Consider the following 21,003-nt stretch of genomic DNA (forward strand, 5'->3'; position numbering starts at 1 on the left):
CAGCCTGCCTTGGGACTGGACTCTGGCTCCTGACCCTCAGGCAAATTAGTCCTGCTGTCCACTGTCAGCTTTCTCCACATGGCCTGTCCTACCCTGGTGCCTGCCCTATTCCTCCCATCATTTTGTCACCTCTTGTCACACTTGCATGTGGATTCCCACTAGGAAGGCAGGGTGCCCCATCAGAAAGGGCAAGGGCATTGAAGTCAAAAGGCCTGGATTCAAAAGAGTCTGACTTCTGAGCTCAGAGAATTTCCTAGTGACTTTGACTGATATGAATCAGTGATCAGGGGCTAGATCTGTCTCTGGGAAAATCAGATTTCTGAACTTGAGGAATGAAGGCTGTACTTCAAAGAAGCTGTGAAAGAAAGCTCGGAACAGCTGGTTTGATTTTTCACCTTCCTGTGAGGAGGCAGTTTGGCCAGCTCCTGAAGGTGAGCTACACATCTTCCCCAGTTGCTACAGCCCAGACAGCTTCTTACAGAGGAGTGTAACCAGTACCTTTTCCCCATCCCGTCTCATTGGTTTTGGGGAAACCAATTTGAGAAATATGCCATGAGTAGTGAAGAGTCTGATACCCTTAAATCTTCTGTTTTTCAGTAATACTTAGTTCATTTTCAACCTAATTTAAAATAAGAAGGAGCATATTTTCATCACTTTGTACTAGAATGAATTCAGAATGAGATGGAAACATGTATAAATATTCACATTAATGACCTAAAATATAGAACAGAAATTGGCAAGGCCAACTAGATAATAGTTCTGTTCTTCCTGGAATGGGAGATGGCAATAGAGAAAAGTAGCTTTTCAGTACACATCTCCCTCCCATACAGAAATCCCCAGTGTGAGACTCAGATCTGATTAAATGAGTCAGGCTTACATTTATTACAGTATATTACAAACATTTTTCAGCAGTCAGAAGTGACTGGTGTCTCCGTGGATTTGGCTAGTTCCTGGCAATTATGCACTTGGCTGCTAGTATAAATCAGTGTGCCAAATGCCTGGAATGACGATCCAGCTCTGAGCGGCTTTCAGTCTGGAGAGGATGTTGTTCAAACACCGTGTTCCTTCCCAGGGTGGCCAAGTCCTGGTTACAGTTCTGTCCTTTAAATCCATTTATCCTGAAACTTGACCAGAGAGGATAGGGCCACATCCCTTGCCCCTTTCAGCTTCCTTAGCAAACATCTAGGGGACCGTGCATGGATTTTACAGCATCTGTCTGCCGCTGAGTCCAGAAGTAGTTTCATGCCTAGTTACTTAATCAGAAAATCACATTCTGAACATAACATGTCAGACGGATTATTAGAAGACACTGATCCTTTCAGAGACTGTTAAGTCTTGAGGCCTGGCCAAATCTCAAACTGAATTATGGCATTCTTTTTCTGAAATGTCCTTCCAGTTTTATTTGAATGAGTACTAACCAATTTGTCCTCAAATGTAGCTGATTCACACTTGTTCTTTGTGCTTCAGCCCCTTACTAGGAAGAGAGGCTGTTGCCTGGCATGTCCTGTATGGCAGTGGAAGCTGTGAGAAAAAACCAAACACTTTGTGGGAACATGAGTAGGGATTATCTTGGCATATATGGAAAGGACTAGATAGAATATGTACTCTATGAGGCAAGACTTTTTCTGTCTTGTTAATGACTGTAAACAGTATCTAGGCAAGCATCTGGCTCATAATAGCCACTAAGTATTTGTTGAATGAATAAATAAGTAAATGAATAAGTTTAAGCCCGCTCTCTTCTTTATTGCACAGTAAATATCATTTTGCCCATTCTTTATTCTCTTTTATTTTCCCCATTTTCTTTTTATTCAGTTTGAAGCAATTAAAAGCATTTTCTTTACTAAATGGGGCAAATTGAAAGTAAATATAGCTGCCTTGACTGGGGCCTTATGTGTACTTGTCAGTCTTTTCACTTATTCCTGCTCCCTTCCTCCCCTAACCTTCACTGCTCTCCTCAAGAAGTGGCCCCCTTCCCCTGGCTCAGCCTGTGACCTCGCCTTCCTTACAGAGAAAAATTTGTCTGCACCTGTAACATCATGTGGCCATGACAATGCTCACCTCTTTTCCTATAGTTCAAACGAGGCATCCCTTCTATACAAGACAGATTCCTTCCCTTCCATGGAATCTTGCAACAGTGGTTTTCTGCCTTCTCCTCACTTTTGGCTTCTTGATAGCCCACAGAAGAGCTCAAGTCTCTCCAATATTAACACACACACACACACACACACACACACACACACACACACACACACAGAGAACGACCTCCAAATCTTCTAAACTAGCTCAATATTTTTTACCCTTACAGCCTAGTTTTTTAATAGAAAGCTCTGCATTCAGAGATTCTACTTTCTCACTTCTTGTTTATCCTATGATCCTTCACAGAATTAAACAAGAAAAGAAAGTTTTTTTCAGAAGGAAAATATGAAATCAAAAAATATATCTCTCCTTTAAGTATAGAAATATATATTTTTTTCTTCGCTAGCTAGCTAGATTTATTAGGATAAGTGCATACATCTCAAATCGTGTTTTATCAAGAAACTTTCTGTTGGTGAAATATCTTGACAACAAAAGAGAAAAATAAAAGAAAATTTTTTTATTGTAAAACTTGTTTATAATCCAAGAGGAAATCCACATTTGGACCCCTTATACTGAAGTTTGTTTTAAGGTTGGTGGACTGGCTAGGTGAAAATAAATAATGATTCTTAAATTGAACCAGTTTATCTAAATGAGCCAGCAGGACATTTGCTTATCTTCTTTCCTGAGGTGCACAATTAGAAAAGGTATAAAAGAAAGGCCATGTAAACTCCTCTTGGTTAAAGGGGACAATTTTAAGTGACCTCTTTTTCTCGTGGTAAAGTCCTTTATAAAGTCATTTCTGATATTTTTTTCCTGAATCTTAAATACAACATAGTGTCTTTTGTTTGACTATTATCTTTCACACCAACCATGCTTAGAATTCTGGGCCATACCTCTGTATTCTTCAGGTATGCTCTGTGAAGGTCACCTCCTGATGGCATTCTCCTGTCACATTCAATGAACATCTAAGGCGACCTTTCTGTGATCCTTGATTCTGATGTCCGATCCCTTCTTGAAATTCCCTCTTCCTTTAATTCTGAAGGAGTGAGCTCTCCTAGCTCTCTCCGATTCCTCCTCTTCTGACTGTCCTGGAAACTCGGAGTCCTTTCCTTGGCTTTCTTTTAACAACCCATAACCCCTTTCCCCCTGCTCCCCTCCTTGGCTGTCTTATGGATCCTAATCTCCACCTCTAGTCCTTACCTCTCTTCTGAGTTCCAGACCCATGTACACAATTGCCTCCTGCTTTGATGGCCCTCAGGCAGTAAAGCTCAAGGCTGGAATTATGGTCCCTTCCTCTAACTTGCTTTTCCTCTGTATCACTGTAGACCCACATCTGAACATCATCCTGTTCTTCCCTGCCCTATCTTCTCCATATTTAACTGATGACTAAGTATTGCCTTTTCCACGTTTTTGGCCCCCTTCTCTTCATCGCCACTGCCACTGCCCCAGACCAGGCCTTATCAATTCTCACCTGGAATAGTGAGTTTTCCACCTGCTTCCTTGTTTCTGCTCATTCACTTCTCCAGTGCATTCTCTGTGTGAATCATTTGATGATGCCAGAACGATCATTCAGAAATGCAAATCTGATCATGTCATCTCTCTACTGAATACCCTTTACTAGCTCCCCACTGTTGAGGAAGTTCAAATGTTGAGCATAGCATAAAAGATTGTTAATTGAGCTATGTATCTTAGCTTTCTTGGGGATCTGAGACTCAGAGGCCTACAGTGGAAAGAACAGTAGGAGTGGTGGGTGGGGGGTATAAATTGGAGACTTTATAATCCCATCTAAAGGGGATATTCTTTGGTTCCAGTCAGTGGTTGCCAGGTGGGAATTTGGGCCCAGTACAGCCAAATTAAGCTTTTTTTTTTTTTTTTTTTTCATGACAAACTGGATTTTTGTGTTAAATGTTCTGTTTTTTTAAATGTTGGAAACTAATTTAAAAATTAAAAACACTGTGTGGTAGTTCATTATAAAAATGAAAAAGAAAAACACGTGCTCTGTGGACCAAATTAAACACATCTGTGTAAGCTTATGCAAGATTGCAAGTTTATATCTATAAACTCCCCCTGAATTCTGCATTATAGCCACATGGAACTGCCTCCAGTTCCCTAAGCATGTGGGACACCTCCTCACCTTTGTCTTTGCTGGCTTTCTCTGTCTGGAATGCCCTCTTTCCTTCTTACTCCTCTTACTCCATTCCCATTCTTTCTTCAAATAAATGATAAAGCATTTACCCTTACTTGTCAAGTCTTCCCTCAGAAGTCTCTTCTATCTGAAGCATTTCCTGACATTGCTTCACCCCACTTTAGGAAGAACCAGCCCTTCTATCTTTGCCTTCCAACAGGTTCTATGGAACTTTTTGTTTGTTCATTTGTTTCCATGCTGCAGTCTCTAGACTTTAAGCCCCAAGGGGACCCAGGTCTCTTTTCTAATTTATCCGTGTATCCTTAGTGCCTAGCATAGTGATTGGCACATAGTAGGTCGTTAATAAATATTTGTCGAATGAATAAATTGCACAATATTTAGTTGGCAAGATGTATACTTTCTAAAATGGACACTCGCTTTAATTTTTATGAGAAAAAGACAAAATGTTATTTTATAGTTGAAAACTTAATATTATTCAAAACCCGCATAATTATTGCCTTCTTTTGGAAGCTAGCCTCCAAAGATGGCCACCAATGAAACATCCCTCCCCTAGAATCTGAGCTGGCCCTGTGACTTGCGTTTTGGCCAATAAATGGGATGGAAGGGACACTGTATGACTTCCACGGCTTGGTCATAAGAGGTTTTAGCACTTCTGCCTGAGTTCCTTGGAATACTTGCTCTTGGTTCACTCTGTAAATCCAGCTCCTGGGTTGTGTGGAGCTCAAGTCACATGAAGAGGCCACATGAAGGCCACTTACAGACTCCTGCTGGGCTCCCAGCCAATAGCTAGTATCAACTGTCAGCATGGGAGTGGGGCATATTGGACATCCAGTCCAACTGAGCCTTCAGATGGAAACCACAGCCAGCTTTGCACTGCAACTGTGTGACCGTCCCCCACCCCCTCAAGTCAGAATCATCCAGCTGAGCCCATTCAAACCACAAAACTGGGAGATGATAACAAAATTACTCTTTAATTAGTTTTAATTTAATTACTTTTGTTATGTAGCAATGCATAGCCAGAATACCTTGGAAGTGAATAGACTATTATGCTTGAAATTATTATGTCAAGAATAGTTTGACCTGAAACAAATATAAAATAATGTTGAATGTCGGGGAAAAAAAAGAATAGCTTAAACTGTCTTGCTGTAATTGACCTTAGAGTTCTGTGCTACATTATTTCACAAATAACCTACTTGATCTCATGCTGCAATGGGAGTTTTTAAATATCAAATTCCTTCATTTAGAGTTATGTACTACTGATACATTTTCATTTTTATAAAACAATCTTAGGTAAGTTCTCTAACAGGTTCATACACATCAAATCCTTATACAGCAAGTAATGTGATGACGAAAAATTGTCAGTATGAATTCCATTTTATAGTAGCCAGTACATTTTTCATTTCATTAGAATGAAATTGTAGAAAATATTTTCTATGGTTCTTTCTGTGGAGCAGTTATTCTCTAGTACAATTATCTATTGCATGCTTTAGTCAATAACATTTATTTAGCTCTTATTGTTGGATAGTTCTCTCTCAGCCATTTAAAAATTATGCTATAATTTACATACAGTGCAACCTACTCTTTTTAGTGTACAGTTCTGCAAGTTTTGACAAAGGTAGAAAGCTGTGTAACCACCACCACACTCAAGATACAGAACAGTTCCAGCACCCCCACAACATCCCTGGGCCCCTTTGTAGTCAAGCCTCCCCCTTGACCAATATCTTTAAAAAATAATTTATTGAGGTGAAATTCATATAACATAAAATTAGTAATTTTAAAATGAACAATTCAGTGGCATTTAGTACATTCACAATGTTGTGCAACCAGCACTTCTGTTTATTTCCAAAACATTTATTTTATTTCAAAGCAAAACTCCTTATAGTTTTCTCTCCCATTCTTTCCTCCCTCAAGCCCGTGACACCCACCAATCTACATTCTGTTTCTATGGATATATCTATTGTGGATATTTTATACAAAAAGAATCATAAAATATGTGACCTTTTGTGCCTGGCTTCTTTCACTTAGCAAAATGTTTTGGGGTTCATCCTCTTTGTAGCATGTATCAATACTTCATTCCTTTTTTACAGAGGAACACTGCCATTGTATATATACGATCTTTTTTTGCCCCTATAGTTTTGCTTTTGCAAGAATGTCATACAACAAAATAATAGTCTGTAGCCTTTTGAGTCCAATGAGATGTTTTGGTCTTTGCTTTTAGAGTGTGTGGTGCTTCGAAGGTCCCTATCCCTATTAAACTTTTTTCCTAATGGCTCTATGGGGGCATGATATCTTGGGGTAATGACTTGTGTGTATATTCCTCCCCTATGCTTTGTTGAACTTCCTCCTTTTTACTTTGAGGCCCTATCCAGAGCCTAGGCACATGATATTAGCCATCAAGGTTGTTGATATGAAATCAGAGAACACAAAGTGTCTGAATCTTCACTTAAAATTCCAAAGCCATTTTATGGGTATAAGTATGATTTGTGAAAAATTCTTAAGGAGTCAAGTTTTTACTCCTCTGAATCACAGAAGAGGTGAGGTAGAGGCAGAAAGGTATGAGATACTGCTGTGTTTTTAGAGAAAGCAGCAGCTGCCCCTCCCACCCTCCTCCCAGAGAGCATGTGTTGGGAAAGGAGCAGCATTCAAGGACATTTAGATCTGTAAGAGGATACAAGGACAGAAGGAGCTTGTGATTTTTCCCAAGGTGGAGCCTGGGAAAGCAAGCAGATGCTGGAGCTTCCCTACGGCACAGGTGAGATGTCCCTGAAGAAGTGTAGATAAGGCAGTGGAATGTGTGAACACTGAGAGGGCCTCAGCAGCCCTCCCAGTTTCCTGGCCTAGTGAGCCTTGGGAGAGCCTAAACGGTTTCACATCACTCAAGGAGGGCTTGAGAGTTAGCCAAGAGGCAGAGCAAGAGCAGTGGGGCCTGAAAGGTCTTTTGGTAGGAAGACCAGTCTTGGTGAGAGTATGTACTGAGTAGCTGGGGACCAGATGGGAATCTAATCCCCCTCACCAAATGCCGGGCTGGAGGGTCATCCATCAGAGCCGAGGGCCAAATGGAGCTGAACGTCTCAGCAGAAGCTAGTGTAGGGCAGTTGATGGCAACAAGGGATGAGATGACTTCTCCAGGTGTCATGATGCTGCACGAGCCCCAGCAGCTGGAAAAACACCCGGGGGAAATGAGGGGGAGGAGAAACTCCAGAATTGATTTTAAACTTGAAATGGCTAAATGTAGCTCAGAGTATAATTTCTGCCAGCAGGTGGAATTGGAGCTTGAGATAGAGAATATGAGTAGTAGACTTACTAGCCTCTCTGCACCGGGGGTAATCAGAGTACCTCCTCAAAGGGCTATTTTAAGGGTTAAATGAATTAATACATGCACAGCATTTTGGACGATGCTTGGCACAAAGCCAACACTTACTAAATGTTAACTCTCATTATCTGCAAAATATATGCATACATACCACAAGCAAACAAACTGAAAAACAGAAAGAGATAGGAAAATCAAGACATTGCTTGAAAACCTTATGTACTGGGCTTCTGTGCTATTGCACAAATAAACCAGGAAATTAGAGTTCCTGTGTGTTGGAGCTTTCAATTTAAGACGTAATGAAACTTCTGACGGTCTCTACTGCTGTTGCTAGAGCTGAATTATCAATAAATATTGACTGTATACTAAGTGAATTAAGATGACAACAACAAGGCTGGCTGCTTATTTCAGGCATGGCTTTTAGGATCCCCGTACCTGGGAGTCATTTGGCTAATGCCTTCAACTTTGTACCTTTATGGGCTTAGCTTTATCAATTTACCCAGAGCGCTCTCTGTTTTTCTCTTTCTATATATATATTACAGATAATTTTTAAAAAATTCTTTAGTAGTTTAAAAGATTTATTGGTTAATTTGATAATAACATATCATTATAAATGTTATTGCTAGGAATTAGTAGCTAAAATAAAATATGTGTTGTCGTTTTCCTTGTGTCTTCCTTGTTCATTCTTACTTTGCCCATCTTAACATTTTTAGTATTGTTAACCATATATTTTTTTCATCCTTCACCATTCTGTACTTATGGTTAGTGTCTATTGATGTCTATTATAATCCCGTACTGCTGGCTTTCAGCCAGTTGGTTATTGTTGGATGTTTTTCAGAGGATTGGCTGCCTTCCCGATTGCTTGCTGAAGCCCTTCTCCTGAATCATCCTAGTCTTCTGTTCTTCACCATTTCAAGCGGTCCTGGTCCTCTTATTTTGCTCTTATTATGCAAAAGTTCAAAACTTAGTCCTGTGAAAAGAGCTGAGTGCCTGGTCTGATTTTCCAGTGCCAAAGCCAAATAAACAATAAATATATAAAGTCCATTTAAAAAATCCACATTACCTTAGGGGAAAATCTTTTTCTCTGTTATCAAGTCTTCTCCAGGAAATCACTAGTTCTATGGCTGCCACTGAACTTCTTTCAGGCCCTTATTCATTAAGATGGTGTTTTATTGATGGATAGTATCTCCTAGAGCTTCTTTCTATTTTAATGGGGGGGGGAGTTTTTTTTTAAATTTTTTACTACATTAAAATTCATTGGCGACTAAATCAATATAGTGAAGCACTTGGAAACCTTTTTTATTGTGGAGAGCTCTGGGTACAAACACATCCCACAGTGTTCATTAATGCCAGGCTCCTACCTCCTCTGTCTTCTGAGGGGCAAAGATGAGCTGGGTAATAAACTGAACAGTGGGACTCTAGCAGGCTTTTTTAGCTCAAACAGAAGAAAAGCAAAGACACAAAAGAAGCTTTCCAAAAGCCACAGCAGGTTGCTCTCAGGCAACGGAGGCTCAGTAATTTATTTTTAAGCAATTTATTAACTAGCCTCTACATGATAGTCACTTTCTCTCCCCCATCCCCCAGCTTTATTGAGATATAATTGCACTTTTTTTTTTTTCCAGCAGCATCCGAACCCCTCACCACTATGCAATTGAAGGGATGGCTGCAAACAGTCCATCTTCATAAGAAAATGTGAGAACCGATGAGGAGAAATTACTGTGCTTTTCTAGTGCTTTTCTCACTTTGCTTCCCAAATTGCTTTCATTTAGGCAGGAGAGCCAACGTGAGCAGGGTCTCTCCCCATGGCTGGCTGGGCCGTGGAGTTCACCGCCACTGGAATTCCTGAGCCGTGAAAACAGGGCGCTGTGCAGTCAGGCTGATGGGAAGCCCTGAACAGCTTGCTGAATTATTACTTCATTCTCTGCCGAAGCAGCGGGAGGCGAGATGATGAGTGAATGAAAGAGCCCATGGACTCCAATGTGGGCCAAGGGAACCAAAGCAAACACAGAGAAGACAGGCCAATATTTAAATCCATTTAAAGGATGGAGCGCGCAGGAATGTTTGACCATATTTTGTCTAGAGAACAGATTTCATTTTTTAATGGCTGTGTTAGTCAGTGGAAAGCAGAACCGCAGGATGGAATCTGTTTTCCTACCACCTCCCCCATGCCTCTTGTGACTCGGACATTTCCCCATTCTTGGTACTTAAGGTGGAGCGGAAGTTTTACAGCGAGACTGGTCTGAATTCAAATGCCACATTTAGGTGCCCAGTACATCTCTTTGTCTCTCCTCAAATAAACTTTGCCTAAAAATATTGGGAGTGAGGAGTAGACCATGGAGGGAGCAATCAAAACATTTCACAAATTATAATTTCCCATTTTCCAGGCTGCTCAGCTCCGGTTGATCAGCATTAATCTCATGGACAAATAGCCTTTCCTTATCCCCTCTCCAGCGGTTGCACAAGTTCCTTTCGCTGGATATTCTTTTTTTATCTCTCCTTTGGATACTCCTCTTCTTCTTCTTCTTCTTCTTCTTCTTCTTCTTCTTCTTCTTCTTCTTCTTCTACTTCTTTATTCTTCTTTTCTTCTTCTTCTTCTTCTTCTTCCTCCTCCTCCTCACTCCTCCTCCTCCTCCTCCTCCTCCTCCTCCTCCTCCTCCTTCTTCTTTTTTAAATCACCTCACATCAGATTTCCATGTTTCCATTTATCTCCTCACATTTTCACTCAAGGCCACCCATCCATATATCCACTGCATTTTCAAACATATTTATACCATTCACTGTTCATTTGGTGGTCTCCAGTATTTTCTCCGGCACCCTGCCACTGTCACTTGCCAGGAAAAGCCAGTCCCTTACCTTGTTTCTCTATCACTTTACAGCAAGTACATTTCATTGACTTGATACCAAATATTTTGATGAAGATGAGATGATCAAACACGTGTTCTGTACTTTCAATTACATAATGAAGCAGAATATTGGTTAGTAGTGAGAATGTATGTGTATACACGCACACACACACACTCTTTCTTTTCGGTCTATGGAGGGAACATATTACTCAAAAGGGCAAACAGATGAATCTCAGTGTTTATATTACAATTATCCAAGAAAGCTGCCAATTTCACTTTATTCTTATATTTTTCTCTGGTTTTTAGAAAAGTATTGGAGGAGCTAACTTATCACGGGTGGCATGGGCATAGGGATGGTAATATTTTATTCACACTATTAATAAAAGTAGACATTTTCCCAGGCTTAACTTAGTTCAATAGTAAGGCGCAATCTAGGCTCATAACTGTAGAGGGCGCTCATGTCTTAATAATAGCATTGCCATTGTCACTAGAAAAAAGCTGGGTAGTGGAGAGTAAGTACCCTTTATTACCAGATATTTAATGGGAAAAGAGATAAAGTGCATTTTGGAATAGACCCTAAATCTGTATGATTTTCGTATTACCCTTTATAAAGTTTTTCTTATGAATAAATTCATCTTCAAATTTGTATCCTTTGGTTCAGTTTAGAATTAACCTTTTTAATTTTTTATTTTTTAATGCCAACAGCACCTGGTATTCTTAGGTGGTCTCCCATCTAAGTATTAACCAAGCCCGACCCTGCTTAGCTTTAGGAAATCAGACGAGATCAGGCACCATCAGGATGTCATGGCTGTAGACCAGAAGAGTTAACCTCTTTAATGTTTTATACCTTGTGTAGGTCCTGCTGCTGGGTAACTGATGCTTTATTTGCAGGGAGCTGTAAGTGATTTTTCAAAAATGGCAATTGGAGCAGGGCACCCCTTTGCATAAAAGCCATCAGTGGTTTTTAAAAAAATCTCATTTAGCATGAACGCCCTTTTCTTACTGTGCCTACCAAAGCCTTGTCAGATATAGCCTCTTTTGACCTGTCAATCTTGTCTCTCTTTCTCTCTCTCCCTTCCTTCCCAGCCACCCAGCTGAATTTGGGACCATTTATGTACTGTGCGGAGCTGGTCCACATTCAACACTTTCTGCATTTGCTCCTCCATCCACTCAGTGAGCCTGTTCATACGTCTTCCCATGGTAGCTCCTTCTTATTCCTGTCCCTTGCTTCATACGAATTCCTCAGAGAGGCTTTCTCTTAGTCTACTATAGCTAAAATTGACCCCTCCACCTCAGTTTTTCTTCTGTTAGAAAAATTTAAATTGTGTTATGATTCACATAGCATTTTGCATAGCATAGACTTTATCGTTTTAAAGTGTACTATTTAGTAAGTTTTAGTATATTCACAAGATTGTACAATTATCACCACTAACTAACTTTGGAACGATTCCATTACCTCCAAAAGGAACCCCATACCATTAAGAAGTCACTTCCCACCTCTCATTTCTCTCAGCCCCTGGCATTCTCTAATCTACCTTCTGTCCCTGTGGATTTGCTTATCCTGGACATTTCAGACCCACCTCTCTTGAATTGCTAAAGCACCCTGTTTATTTCCTTCCTGGCACATATACACTTACTTGTTTGTTTACTTGTTTATTGCTATTCTTCATGAATAACTCGTAGAGTTTCTTCCCAGTTCAGTCTGCCTAGCAATGCAGTGAGCTCAGCCTCTCACTGTCACTGTGGAGTGAATTGATGTCGTGGCTACTCCTGGGGATATTGCAGAAGAGACTCCTCTAGGGGCAGGATGACCTCTGAGAGTGCTTCCTGTTCCAAGCTTCTATATTCCTGTGCAACAGCTTTCTAGTTATTACATTTCCAGCAACAGCTCTTCGGGGCTTCAGGTCTTCTCCACATATTTTCTGTTCTTTACTTGTAACCCAGAGTCATAAATGATTTAATCCCATTCAACGAAGTGCCACATTGGGCTTCTAAAAGACTCCTTAGGGCTAAGATCATGCTATAACAATAATAACAGTAACATTCACAGCACATGGGCCATGTGCCAGGAATGGGGATGTCTGTGCTACTTGCATTTTTTTTTTTCACTTATTACAACCCTTTGAGATAGGTACTACAATTATCATCCCATTTTGAAGATGGAAGCACTGAGACTTAGGGAATGGACACATTTTATTTAGCTAGTTTGTGGCAGAGCAGGGACTGTAATTCTTGGGCCCACTTTCTTAATCGTTCTATTCTCTACTTGGCTTCTTAGGCTTCAGCTACACGTTTGCTCCAAGTGCTGCTGTTAATGTTTGCATGCAATATATGAATAAATATTATTGCACATGTTAAGATTGTTCAGAAGAATGACATAAATCAAAAAAATTCCTTGCAGCTTTTAGCACAGCAGCAGAACATCAGTCTTTGTAATATGGGATACTTTGTTGCCCTTTGGGCTAGGAAGAGGCCAGTTAGTGTCCTTTGGAATGCCTAGGGGCTGTGTAAGCATTTGTGCATGGATGGAGGGAAGAATTCTTGTCAGTGACAGAAGCTCAAGCTTCCAGAGCAGTTGGCACTTTGGAAGAGGGTCATTTCCTGCAGGAGAGTTGATCCTTAGGAGAACTGCCTCTGAACAGCTTAGGTGGTACGTGGATTAGTCAGGGTTCTCCAGAGAAACAGGACCAATAGAAAATATCTACCTATATCTTTATATCTATATCTATCTCTGCCTATGCCTCTGTATCTCTATATAAAGAGATTTATTTCAAAGAATGTACTTATGTGATTATGGAGGACTGGCTAGTCCAAAGTCTGCAGAATGACCTCATAGGCTAGAGACCCAGGCAAGAGCCAATGGTGCAGTTGAAGTTCAAAGGCTATCTGCTGCAAAATTCTGTCTTGCTCAGGGTAGGTCAGTCTTTTGTTCTAGTCAGGTCTTCAACTAATTAGATGAGGCCCATCCACATTAGGGAGAGCAATCTGCTTTACTCCAAGTCCGCCAATTTAATGTAATCTCGCCCTCACAGAAATATCCAGAATAATATTTGACCACATATCTGAGCCCAGTGGCCCAGCCAACTTGTCACCCAAAATTAACCATCAAAGCCAAGCATTTGGTGCTGTGGTTCAACCTACGCAGGGCCTGGGCTGGAATGCAAGGGGGACAATATTGTTGGAGAATATTCTACCTCCCACACGGTGAGGGGAGTTCAGCTCACATCTACCATAAGGGCATTTCTGGTGGGTAAGAATGTGTCTCAACTACTCTGAGGTTTTCCCAGAGAATGAATACTTGCCTGAGCCCCATCTTTGGGTTGGAGGTCCACAAACACTTTCTGGCTGGGTGGGTCACAGGGACCTAGTGATCACTCACTCAAAGAGGTCCCATTTGGTTCTGGCTTGAGCCATCTCTGGATTGCATTCATTTATTCATTCAACAAACATTTGTTGAATGTTAATTATGCATCACACTCTTTCTAAGTACTGGGGACACAGCAGCGAACAAACACAAATAAAATCACTGTTCTCGAGAAATTTACATTCTGGAAAGTGAAGAGAGACAGACATTTAAAAAAAATAATAAAGAAAACATTATATCATAGACCAGATGGTGATAAGTGCCATGGAGAAAAGTGAGGAGGGAAATAGAGAAAGTCCTGGTTAACAGTGTGGGTGGGGTGCTGGTGGTTTGCATTATAAAGTAGAGTAGTCAGGGAAAGCCTCACTGGAAGAAAAGGTGCCTTTCGAGTAAGAGCAAGTCATGCAGACAACAGGGGAAAGAGAACTCCAGGTAGAGGAAAAGCAAGTGCAAAGGCTCTGAGGAAGGACTGTGCCGGGAAGAGAGAGAGAGAGAGAGAGAGAGAGAGAGAGAGAGAGAGAGAGAGAGAAGAGGGAGGTGCAGTTAGAGAAGTGACAGGAGGCTAGAGAGAGTGGGCCTTGGGGGCCACTGTGAGGGCTCCAGCTTCTCCTCTGAGAGAATTGGAAGCCACCAGCAAGCTTTGCATAGAGGAGTGCTGACATGATCTGACTGCTCTGTTGAGAACAGACTATGGGACGTGGGTGTGAGGTGACGGGGATGGGTTGGAGGAAGAGTGTCTCAGTCCCTTTGGGTATAACAAAATGCTATAGGCTGGGTGGCAGATAAAGAACAGAAATTTACTTCTCACAATTCTGGATGCTGGGAAATCCCGGATCAAGGTGCTAGCAGATTTAGTGTCTGGTGAGGGCCTGCTTCCTGGTTCATAGATGGCCATCTTCTTACTGTGTCCTCGCATGGTAGAAGGAGTGAGGGAGCTCTCTGGGGTCTCTTTTATAAGGGTACCAACCTCATTCATGGGCTCCACACTCATGACCTAATCATCCTCCAAAGGCCCCACCTCCTAACACCATCACATTGGAGGGTAGCATTTCAACATGTGAATTTGGGGCAGACACAAACATTCAAACCATAGCAGGAAGTGTGAGGCAGAAGCAGGGAGACTCTTGTCAGAATTCAGGGGAGAGATGGTGGTGCCATGGACCAGAGGGTGCTGAGAAGTGACTGGATTCTAGGTCTGTTCTGAGGCTAGGCTGATATGATTTGCTACACGTAGTGAGGCCTCTGTGAAGTGTGTGAGCAGGTGAGGGAGAGATGTGAGGGAGGTTTAGCATTTACATTCCTACCCAGCCCTCTCTTGAACATTATAGTCAAGGTAGGAACAAGATGGCCTTTAGATTTTTAGGATTCTTGTCCTCAACAAGTGTGTCTGAGGACAGCCTTTGGGACTGTTTAAGACATGTGACCAGTTGGGTCTAAATGGGAGAGAAGCCCCTCCTGGGGCCAGTCACTGTGGCAAAGAGTGGATTTACCCAACTGCCCGTCTTTGCAGTCCTCGTGCGCCGTAGACATACATGGCCCAGTGGCCGTTCAAAGGAAGTGATCTCATAAGTGTGCCTTTCAAGCCACACAGGATGGGTCCTTGTGCGACATTCAGCCGTCGCTCTGGTTTACACCAAATTCAACAACTTGTGGCCTGCAGATACTCAGTATAAATAGCTGGAAAAGCCTGACCTTGACAACCTCATTTCTCATTCCTTTCTTGTTACAGGTAATAGAGCTGAAAATGTGGTTTTAATTATAGCGCTAATGAAAACTGAAAATCCAGACAGACACTTGACGAACTCTGCTGTGCTTTATATTACATTTGTGCTAACTACAAAGTGCCCAGCTGGGTGTAACATTATCCCCCTTTCCTCGAGCATCCGCCTGACTGAAGCTGTATAATTGATGTGTACTTTGGCAGGAGGTCAGCTTAAAGGGTTTTTTTAAAGATTTTTTTAAAACATCTTTAACGGTATTTAGGGAAAGGAATACGTTTATTACCTGGGCTGGGAGAACATTTCTCTGAGTTGCCTGACACTCCCCCCACCCCCATTCCAAATTCTTCTAAAGCATTCCACACATTACCTTCAGGAGAAACTCTAGGGCCAGAAGTGGGCTTAGGGACTCACTTTAACTTGGAGCCATGTGCCTTTGTCTTTGGCCAGTGATGCTGCCTGGGCAGTCATGCCTTGCCATGCAAACCTGTTCAGCTCTCCAGTCTGTCCCGCCAGAAGGGTATGTTCGGTGTCTGTGAGAGTGGTGGAGGCTGTGAGTAGAGGCACACTCACGTCTGCACGGGCCCGTCTGTCCTCACCTGCTGGCCCACAGCGGCCACGTGACCTCTAAGGGAGTTCTTTGGAGGTAGGGTTGTTAAATAAAATACGGAATGCCTAGTTAAATTTGAATTTCACATAAACCACAAATAATTAAATATTGAAAGGCATTTGCTGTGTTTAAAAAACTTCTTAATTTTTAATTATTCATTGTTTATCTGAAATTCAAATTTCAGCTGGGCATCCCGGAGTTTTATTTGTTGAATCTGGCAACCCTACTTTCAGGGTGTCTGAGAGTAAACAAGATTTTTTCAAGGACTTCTAAAGAATTCTCACCCTTGACTTAAAGCAAGTATAAATTTTCATTTGGAGGCAACGTAAAGTTAGCTCTGTTCGAGCTGACCACACACCTCTATTCACAACTCACCTGACTATGAAATCGTTCTCCCATCTTACTCCTTAGGTCACACAGAATGTCATGAATCTACCCCCACGGTTCTAGAATGATTGGAATTCCTGGCCTTGCCTACCTCAAAAATAATGAAACGTTCTGCAGAGACCCACTGATTTGTAGTGGCATCTTTACTTACTTCGTGGGTGACCCTAGTCGGGCTACATGATCTCTTTCTTGTTTAATTTGTAATCTGTTTTTAATTTAACTTTTTGAATAGGTAATCTATTCATATTACATATACCGATTTCGACAAAACATCAGAGCCATCTCGTAGGGAGTCTCCCTTTCCCTCCTACTGTCCAGCCATCTAGTTCCCTTCCCTATTGCAACAAATACTATTAATTTCTTATTTATTCTTCCAGATATATTTATATGAATAGGTGTAAATAAGTACTGTATGCATTTTCCCTCCTGCTCATTTTTATGTAATTCTTAGCATACTGTACCCACTGTACTTATTATACTAAAAGCATCTTTATTTTTTCATTTTCTTTATTGTGGCGCTCTTGTCATGTCATGACATAAAGAATTTTCTCATTCATTTTTTATGGTTGCATAATATTACATTATGTGGATGTATCATTATTTAATAAGCCTCTTTTTGATGGCCATTTACATGGGTTCCAATTGTTTGCTGTTACAAAGAACAATGTCAAACGTGCATCGTTTTCATGTATATGAATTTATCTTTGGTTAAATTCCTAGATGTAGAGTTTTTGGGCCAAAAAGTATATGCATTTATAGTTTGCCAAATTGCTCTCCCTATTAGCTTCCTATTGCCACTGTAACAAATTACCATAAACTTAGTGACTTAAAACAACACAAAATTATATCTCACAGTTTGGAGGTCAGAAGTCTTCAAATCAAGGTATCAGCAGGATTACATTCCTTCTGGAGGCTTTATAGGAAAATCTATTTTCTTACTTTTTCCAGTTCTAGAGGTTGCCTGCATTCCTTGGCTCGTGGGCCCTTCTTCCATCTTTAAGGTCAGAAGTATAGCATCTTTAAATTTCTCTCTGTCCTCTGCTTCCATCATCACATCTTCTCTGACTCTGACACTCCTGCCTCCCTTTTATAAGGACCTCTGTGACTATATTGAGTCCGCCCAGGTAATAGAGGATAAACTCTCTATTTCAAGATTCATAACTTTAATCACATTTGCACAGTTTCTTTTGCCATGTAAGGTAGCATATTCATGGGTTCCCAGTTAGCATGTGGACCCCTTTGTGAGGTCATTTTTCAGACTACTGCACTCATGGAATTTGTACCAATTTAAACTCTTATCCCAGCCTCACAGAATGTGCGTTCACATTTTTTGAAACTTTACCAATCTGATAGATGAAATGAATGGTATTTCTGTGTTAAATTTTAAGTTGCGTTTCTCTTACATGGGTGAGATCTATCTAAGAGCCATTTCTTTTTTCTTTTCTTTTTGAACTGCCTGTTCAAATCATTACTTATTTATCAGGTTGTCATTTCAGAAATAATTATATGTTAGAGTACATGATGTTTCTGAGAAACAAATTGCCCATACTTTCTCTCCCCCTCCAAGTTAATTTCTATTTCAGTTTTGCTTATGAGATCTTTTTTTTTTTGCTACATAAAAGGTTTAATTTTTATGTTGTTAAATTTATCAAATTTATTTATGGCTTCTAGGTTTTGTGTCACAGTTACAAAGATCTTCTCCACTTCAAGATAATAAAAGAAACATAATTTCTTTTTAAATTTGAATAAGCGAAAGACAACATAGGGAACACATGGTCTTTGTTGAAAAAGTAGAAATATAGATATATAGGTCAACAACATGAAAGAAATAAAAACCACCTAAAACATACATTCTATTGTTTAGTCTATATAAGAATGGCCTACAGATTACAATATGTTTGCAAGTGAAGGCCAGGCAGTTGGTGGCTGAGGCTGGCTGCCATGAGTTTGCAAGAGCTATTGAGCCAATTGTGAGCATGTCTTCCCAACATCATGTTCAGTAACATCAAGTTGGTAGTTTAAAACTGATTATGTTGAGAGGATTTACATTATGAAAATTAGCAAAAGCCACAAATCAGGCCTTCGCCCTTGGAGAACCAGTTGTTAAACATTTGCCAGCATCCTAGAGAGCTTGTCTAAAAGCCTTAAAAAAAAGATACAAGAACTGATTGAACTTACATATTTTTTTGTTTATTGGGAAGTAACTGAGGTGGGAGGAGGGCTCATGGGTATTGTCTATGCATGTTGGATAGCTTCATATTGGTGGTGCCTCTGTACACAGACACACACACACATTTGCTAAAACATCATATTGTATATTAAGTCTGCTGACCTGCTCTTTTGTCTCCTTAGTGGTATATTGTTACCATCTTTCTATATCAATAAACATTTATCCAAATCATTATTTTGATGGTTGCATAGTATGCCACAGAAAGATGTATTATCGCATTTGATCAATCCCTTATTAGGAGACACTTATGAAATTTCTGTATGTCTTGGTCGTCCCCTCCAATTGATATGATGTTAAGCTGGTCGACTCTCTCTCTAAGATGTTGAGATTGTCAGTGAAAAAACTTTCAGTAAGTGCTTTGATATCTTCAGATATAGGAGACTTTACAATGTTGGCATCACTATTCTAATTCCCCTCAACCAGGCAGGACTTTTGAGAGATGCCCTGCTATCTTTTGGTATAACTTGCTCAGACCCTTTTAAACAAATTCTGAAGATATTTCTGTAGTAACAGTAGCTTAGGAAGAATGAATGGTAGCAGTGGAGATGTGGATTCTAAGAGATAGAAGCCATGAAACAGACAAGGAAAGGGACTCTTAAGCCAGAGATCAAATATAATGAGGATAAATCCCATCAACTCACTGAGAGGTTTCGGACAGACCGGCAAAAATGGAGAGTTCAGAGTGGGGAATAACTAGAAAAGGTATTTTGGGGCCAAGAGACTTTAAAGTGAGAATGACATTTCCTAGTTAGCATAGACTTTAAAAAAATGCAACACAATAATTGTTTCTAAGGTATCCAGAATATCCTTAGTACTTATTAGGCATTTTAGAGAACTTAAGAGAAATATAAGAAAGGTATTGTTGGATAGGTTTTGATCAGGGAAAAATGGGAATTTTCCTAAGTTATAATAACAACCTTTGCAAAGAACAATGACTTTGCAAAGCATCAATTTCATTTAGTCATATCTGGAACCATTGGTTACTGAATATGCATTTGATGATGAGATCCAGGATTAACCATACTCAACTCAGTTCAGAGTTATCCTGTGACATTATTTGAATAACATAATTGTTCTGAGTGGGCTTCCTATCTGCCAAAGGGAGGTAGGTACTCTGAATTTTTTTAACAAGTACTAAGAAAGAGTATTACCAATAGTTGAATTTTAATTAATGCCTATACTATCGCTTTGAAAATAATCTTTCCATGTTTTCTGGAGCCTAAGGGCAAGCAGACACTACCTAGTTGAAATACTGTATATACTCTACGGTTTTTGATTCTTAAAAAATACTGTTGCCACTGGAAGGCAGTGTTGCCTAGTCACTGTGTTCAGCCCAGCCCTTTGGGTGGATCTGAAGATTTGGCCCGAATTTGCAAGGAATTCAAACGAGTCCATAGAAGCGCTTTTATGTCTGCCTCCTTTCTGAATCTGGCAAAGATCCTGGGCTGCTCCTAGACATGCTGTACCTGTTGGGTGTTTCCTTGCATCAGGTGTGCTGGCATTAATTACGTGAAATCAGCCTGCATGTATTAAAGTAGTGAGACTTTATTCCTTTTGGTCTCCACTCTTTGGAAACGTAAAATCAGACCTTCAGCCCTGCAATTGCATAGTTTAATTCAACAACAACAAACTTCAACAACAACAACAACAAACGGGGAGATTTCTATACAATCAGATACAACCAAGCTGACGAGAATTGTAAAGGTACCCTTTCAGAAATCTCACTTTGACTATTAATTTTTTTTAGATCGAATTGTTTCATGATTATCCTAGCTTTTTTTCCCTGTCACCTATTGTATCTGGTAGAATTTTAGGTCAATCAGGAATTCTCAAAGAAAATTGGTTCAACAATTAAATAGTCTTTCTGCATTTCTTTTTTCTTAACAGCAAATACTCAGGTAATGTTTTGATTTAGAAGCACACTTCAGAATTTAAGTTAGGGAGTATTCTCTGTTGACTTTTTAATAGTAGACTCCTCTTTGGACTATTAATAACAATCCCTTATCTTTATACAGTGCTTTAAAAATGTAAAGTCTGTGTATATTTTCTCATCGAATTCTCTTAACAGTTTGGTGAATTCGGTAAAGGAGGAATCATGATTTCCATTTTGATGCTTAGGAAACAAGTTCATGTTGAGTCATGCTCCTAAAGCCGCTTAATCACCTTCTGGTTATAAACTGTGCTTTTCCCTTCCTTATACCCACTACATGTAAACAAAGTCCTCTTCATTTTGTAGTTCATGATAGTAAGGCTGGAATTAGAGCCTTTTATTCATGGCATTTTTTTGTCCTATCTGTCCTCCTTCAGTTCATAGACAAA

Source organism: Pteropus medius, unplaced genomic scaffold, assembly GCF_902729225.1.
Source record: "Pteropus medius unplaced genomic scaffold, Ma_sr-lr_union100, whole genome shotgun sequence".
In the NCBI taxonomy this organism is placed as follows: Eukaryota; Metazoa; Chordata; class Mammalia; order Chiroptera; family Pteropodidae; genus Pteropus; species Pteropus medius.